Here is a 6,168-nt window from a genome sequence, read left to right as displayed (position 1 = left end):
CCCCCCCCCCCCCCCCCCGCCTCCTGGGTCTCTATCTTGGCTTCCAGGCTTTCTTCTGCTGCTTGGTAGCTGTGTGCTGTTAAGCAGCTACCCTATCTTCCACTGAGCTCAATCTCACAGGTGTACTGCAAAAAGGAAGTGAGGTGTGTACCCAAAGCACTCTGCACCCAGTGTCTGGAGCACAGGAAGGGCTTTATGCCCCTGTTGGAAGCTCTCCACTTGCAGGACCTCCCGGGCCGCGCCCCGCCTCCCTCTCCACCTGTCCCAGCACCTGTGCTCAGGGCTCCTCCCACCCGCACATCTTCACTTCCTCCTGCTGCCCTTTGGACACAGTGAACCCATTCCCACCTCCATACGTTTCTTCCTGCGGTCCTTCGCTCTCTCTCTCTCTCTCATTTATTCATTTTATGTATTCATCTGTCCTTAACGGATAAATTACCCCGTAATACTGCGGTGTATCTTTCAGAAAACAAGGACATTCCTTCTCCTATCGAGCCACAAGGCAACCGTCAAAACCAGGAAATTAACACTGAAGCGTTACTCTCATCGGATCACAGACCCTACCTATTTCCACCTTGCTAATTGCCTCCATAATGCTCTTTTTAAGTCCAGGACCCAGTCTATGATCGTGCGTTACACCTGATCATCGTGCCATCCCAGCGCGCAGGTCTTGGCTTTGAGCACTGCTCCACACCGAATGGAACGAGGGCTCCTTGAAGAAGGGGCTGACCCCAGGAGCAGGGAAGGTGCACGATAAGCCTGGAATCCTTGTGTCAGAAAGTAAGGACGCGCCCCAAGAATGGTGGGGACTCGTCAAAAAAGACAGAGCCAGCCAAAACGGAGTCCACTGGCTCAAACGGGCACAACTTGAAGCATCACAATAAATATACAGTAACCAATTGTAACTCTTGGAGTTAAACAGGGTGCAGGCGTCTGTCCTGCTTTTGCTCAGCAAGTGGGGGGGAGGGGGCAGTTCCACGTCTTCATGGCAGCCTCTAAGTATCTCCCCACAAGACTCGTGTTGCTTATTCATTAGTGAGTCAAAATACTTATTAACTTCACAACATTCTATACTTTATACACAATACTTTATACAGAGATACAATTGTATATAACTTTATGTACAGAAACCTGGCAGACACACCTTCACCAATCGCCAGAAACGGGACAAATCAAGGTCAGGAGCTTTCTGAAACTATCCCCCGAGAACACAGCTTGCTTCTCCGGTGTTCCTGCCCCAAGTGCACAAATTACAAGGAAGCATCAAACCTAACCGAGAATCGAGAAGAATCGAGTCTAGAAAAGAATTGGCCTATGCTCTTCAAAACAAAACATGCCAGGGGCGGGGCGGGGTGTGGGGGCAAAAGGTGAGGACAGTGTGGGAGGGCTGCTCTTTCTCAACTGTCTGTCATCCCGAGAGCCAGCCTTTGTCTTGTTTGCTGCCGAGTTCCTAGCACCTACAGCGGTGCCCGGCGCGCAGCACCTGCTCAGTTAGTGCTTGTGGAATAAAGTCATCTTGGACGTGATGTGGGGCCTCTAACGGGCTCAGCACGGGACTGGAAACTCTCCCCAGGGGGGGAACCCGGGATCTGCTCAAAGCCCCGACTCACTTCTCTTGAAGAGGCACAGTGAAGAGCAAGGAAGGAGGGGTGGGAATGTGGTGGTGGACCCATGACGCTGGTGTCCTCTACAAAGTCCCGGTAACTTTTCCTCTGACAAGTTCACACATGCCTACAGCATCCTGCGGCAGAAAAAGCAAAGGTGTCACTTTAGCTCTGATTTTGAATAAAGAGAAACAGAGAGAGCAAGGTAACGTGTACAAGGGCACACAGCAGAAGGGCTATTAAGATAAAGTCAAGCCACCCAGGCAGGGGAGACTAAAACATCCCATCTATAGCAGTCAGGGTTGCTACCTTTGATCTGTTTCAGAGGGCACATCCAAATATGTGCATGCGGATGCCCATAACCGCCTGCATGTGCACACGCACGCACCAGCTGGCTTCACGGACAAGCGGGTGCTGCATTCAGGGGAAATCACAGCCCGCAATGTGCAGTAACAGAAGAGCCTCCCTGAATATCATAGGGATGGAGGACAAAGATGCAGACAAATAAAAAAAGTAAAAGGAATAATTACCAAGTGCGTGAGCCAAGCATATGGCAAGAGAAAATAATTTCAAGTTCACACTCTCAGTCATGGGAGTCCTGACCCACTGGAGTTGGCAGGCAACCCCAGGCTCCATTGCCAATCCAAACAGCGATGCCCTGCACACATCTTCTCTCTGCCAGGCTAGTCCACCGTCTGCTCCCGCACCACCCCCAGATGCTCATCTCCAGGTCGAGGCTGAGCAGAACTGACGACTGGAAGCTGTTTCCTTAGGTCGAGCCAAAGATTCGTGTAAACAAAATCCCGCCTGTCAAGTACCTACATTGTGCTTGTCACTTAGCTAAGCGCATTAGGAGCATTACCTTTTTGAATCTGCCCGAACACCCTGCAAGATGGCCTGTTAATCCCACTTTCCATCTGGGGGAACTGAGGCCAGAGAGGTCAAGTAACTTGCCCGTCAGGTCCCACAGCTGCCAAGAGGGGAGAGCTAGAATCAGAACCCAGGTCTGTTGGCTTCTGAGCCCAAAGTGCATTCCAATACATCAGTGCCTTCACCTTCTCCTTGAACGACAGAAGTACAGAATGAACCCAACTAGACGAATGAAATAAGCCAGGGAGAGCTGGCCCTCCTGCTTGTCAATTTCAAACATCAGCTGCCCGCCCCGCACAGGACCAGGAACAGCAGAAAAGACCTAGGGCTTTTGTTGTTTACAAACTCCCCACAAGCCAGAGGGGAGGCAGCAGCTTAAAAAAACAAACAGACAAAAAAGCCAGTGAAAATCATATTAACAGAGATATGAGAGCCAGGACAAGGGAGGTGACAGTGCCCAAACACACCTGTGCATCCCTTTGGAAGAAATCCTGCTGATCTGAATGAAGCTAGTCTAGAGGATGATAACCGACACAGAGAGGGCCTGAAAAATCCCAGAGGGCCTAGAAAGGCTTTGCCTAAAGGCTCTGCCCCCCTACAGGCTCATCATTCACTGCACAAACATACGATATTTACAGCATGCCAAGTTTCTTCTAAACACTGCACTTGTATTCATTCATTTGATGCTCAAAACAGTCCTATGGAGTAGGTACTATTATTTCCCCCATTTTCCGAACAGGTAACCAAGGCACAGAAGGGTTAAGTGATTTGCCTGAGGTTGCAGAGGTGTGGCAGCCGTTGGATTTGAACAGGGGCAGTTGGGCTCTGGGGCCTCAGCTCTTAACCCCTATCTCTGTTTAGAAGCCACAGTCCTTCATGTTTTGGAGATCATGGACCCATCTGAATATCTGATGCAAATTCCAATCCCTCCTTCGAGAAGAGCGCACCCATTAAATTTTGCATTCCAATTTAGGGGTCCGTAGATCACCCCCACAGCCGAAGTAAGGACCCCTCTTCTAGGCAATGAGCAGTTTTTAAGGGTTTGAACAGTGACAAGATTTTCCAAAAGCCCAGTCTGGGGCTGAGAGATGATGGGGGTGGGGCAGGGAGGAAGTTAGGAGTTCCTGCAGACGTGACTCACTTCATTTCTTCTCCACGCAGAGTCATTTTAAAATCGGAAACCAGGCCGTGAACTCTGTGCTCCTGCCCTTCATTGGCCTCTGACTCCCGAAGGGTGCCTTCACCCAGGGGCGCACAGATAGATGCCTGCAGTTCACGGCCCATCCAAGTCGAGCATCTCCGACTCGGAATAAAATCCAAGCCCGAGAGTGAAAACAGCCAATCCAAAAGGGCGCACCCTGTGTGATTCCATTTATGTAACATTCTTCAAATGACAAAATTATAGAAATGGAGAACAGATTCACTGTTGGCGGGGAGGAAGGGAGGTCCGTGTGGCTATAAAAGGCAACACAGGGATCCTGGTATCGAGGCTGCCGTGCTGGAGACACAAACCTGAGCATGTGACGAAACTGCACTGAACTACGTACGCACATGTGCACAAACACGCACATGCGTGAATGCGTGTGAGTAAAACAGGTGCCTTCTGAGCGAGCTCAGGGGATGATCTCAGTGTCACTGTCCTGGTCGTGGTATTGTACTACAGTTTCGTAAGACGGGTACTCTTGGGGGAACCTGACTCTATCGTCTCTTACGACTGCAGGTGAGTCTACAATTATCTTAGAATAAAAAGTGTAAGAAGATGCAAAACCCAAACCAAACCAAAACACAAAAAAACCTTAAGCCCCCTAATGATCTTGCCCCTGCTACACATCCACCATTCCCTTCTACCGCCTCCCGGTCCCCCACAAGCCTTCGGTCCCACTGGCCTCTGAACACCTTGACACGCTCCGAGCCTTTACACCCAGAAACCCCACCTAATGAGGGTTCCCCGTTACTGCTTATCACAGCACCCTGTTTATTTCTGTCATATACTTATCACCATCTCTAATCATATTGCTGAGGTTACATGTGTGACTGTTTAATTCAGGATGTAGATGGCAAAGATTGAAAGATCTGACAGCAAAAATGTTTTCAACTTCTCCAGGTCGAAGTATACCATTAAAAAAAAAAAAAAAAAGCAAGCAAAGACCAGAAAAAGATAGCAATCTACACTGCAGAGGGTTAATGGCCTTTATATATAAAAAGGTCTTACAGATCAATAAGACAAAGGTCCCTTTAAGAAAAATAGGCAAAGGACTTAAGTGATTCACCCAAAGGTATTCCATCTCGGCAAAATGTGAAACAGACCCTTTTGTTCTGCTGCTAGTTCATGACATCGGGAGTGTCAAAGATCATCTGTAACATTTAAATTATTCGTCTATTTAGGTACTGTTTGTCTCCCCACCACAAGAATACAAGCCCCAAGCTCTGTGAGGACAGAGCTTTATGGTCATTGCTTTGTCCCCAGGACCCGAACAGTGCCTCATACACACATAGTATGTGCTCAGTAAACATCTATTAAATGAGTGATTGGTTAAAAGTCAAGAATAACAAATTCTAAAATCTATTTTTAAACAGGGGGTACCAAGCTATTGCTTATGGTAACTGCTATGCACACAACTCTATGAGGTAGGCGCCATTAAAACCCCCATTTTACAGATGAGGAGACTGAGGCACAGAGAAGTTGCAGAGCTAGGATGTGAACCCAGGCAGCCTCGCTCCAGAACCCACGTGCCTGACCCCTGATTTTGCTGCCTCTTGAAATGTAGCCCCTGCCACCCTGGGATGTGGTGCTATTGGGCCAAAATTGAGGTTTAGAGATGGCAAGAGACAGAGCCAAGGTCAGGGAGGGAGGAAGCTGCAGTCAGCAAGAGTCCAAGCCAGCAAGACGTGGGAAAACCCTCCTGCCGGCAGTGAGGCACCCTTAACTTACTCTTTGTGTCTGGGAGGCTGTGAGTGGCAAGCCTTGAAATGTCAGAGGCCAGCAGCAGTCGGGAAGTGACCGCACGGCTCTTCCTGAGCCCGACGGGGTGCAGGGCCTCCGGCTCCCCACTCCTCTTCCCTCTCTTGACCGCAAACCAGCTTGAAGGGGGGCTAGATGGGCAGACAGGATGCAGCCAGTCCCATGACAAGCGCACGTGAAGAGAAAGCCAATGACAGTGGGGGCCCGGGGTGGCCTCTCTGGGGAGCTGCTGGCCCCTGCGACTCCAGTCTGAGGCTGGCCTGGAACTTCCTCTGTCCTCCGGGACAGCTGGGCTGCCCTGGCACAGGGCCAGGGCCACACTTCTCCCCAGAGCAGCGGCTTTCCCAGAACTGCTGCCCGGCTGGGGTTCCCAGAACCGGCAGCCGCGTCAGTGGCCCCGCCCAGCAGGTGATGTAGGCCAGCCCCGGGCCCCAAAATGTCCTGGCCTCTGCCTCCTCGGCTCTCGGCCCAGCGAGCGGACGTGACGGGTGGCTGCAGGCTGGTCCTACTCCCACTGGGGGCGAGATTCAGCAGCCTCGGCCAACGGGATCCAGCAGGCTTCCTGCGGACCTAATGTGCACCCCCGCTCCTTGCCCACTCGCCCAAGCCGCGTGTGCTCCTGCTGTGCTTTCTGGGCACCTACTACGTGCCAGTGGCTACCAATGCGGAGAAAGCCATTCATTCATTCACTCACTCACCCATTCATTTCTTCCTTCTTCCCTTCGACAAATA

At 50.8% G+C, this 6,168-nt stretch overlaps 1 long non-coding RNA gene across 4 annotated transcripts in view; it reads right to left on the bottom strand.

The window, feature by feature from the left end:
• Positions 1-28: 28 nt before the first annotated feature.
• The window catches only part of LOC145721551 (uncharacterized), a 17,557-nt gene continuing 11,417 nt past the window's right edge, over positions 29-6,168 (bottom strand). Inside the window, exons 3-5 of one of the 4 annotated variants that reach the window (XR_014145289.1) lie at positions 5,407-5,567; positions 2,135-2,372; positions 29-1,741 (exon numbers count right to left, since the gene is read on the bottom strand). This is a non-coding gene — a long non-coding RNA (uncharacterized LOC145721551). Of the gene's footprint in view, positions 2,071-2,134; positions 2,373-5,406; positions 5,568-6,168 lie in introns of all 4 variants that reach the window. The other 3 variants (XR_014145290.1, XR_014145288.1, XR_014145287.1) reach the window with 3 other exon arrangements.

Source organism: Leptonychotes weddellii, chromosome 5, assembly GCF_054177405.1.
Source record: "Leptonychotes weddellii isolate Sample4059 chromosome 5, ASM5417740v2, whole genome shotgun sequence".
In the NCBI taxonomy this organism is placed as follows: Eukaryota; Metazoa; Chordata; class Mammalia; order Carnivora; family Phocidae; genus Leptonychotes; species Leptonychotes weddellii.
The sequence above is the reverse complement of the archived record's forward strand: the minus strand, read 5'-3'. Positions and strand labels throughout refer to the sequence as shown.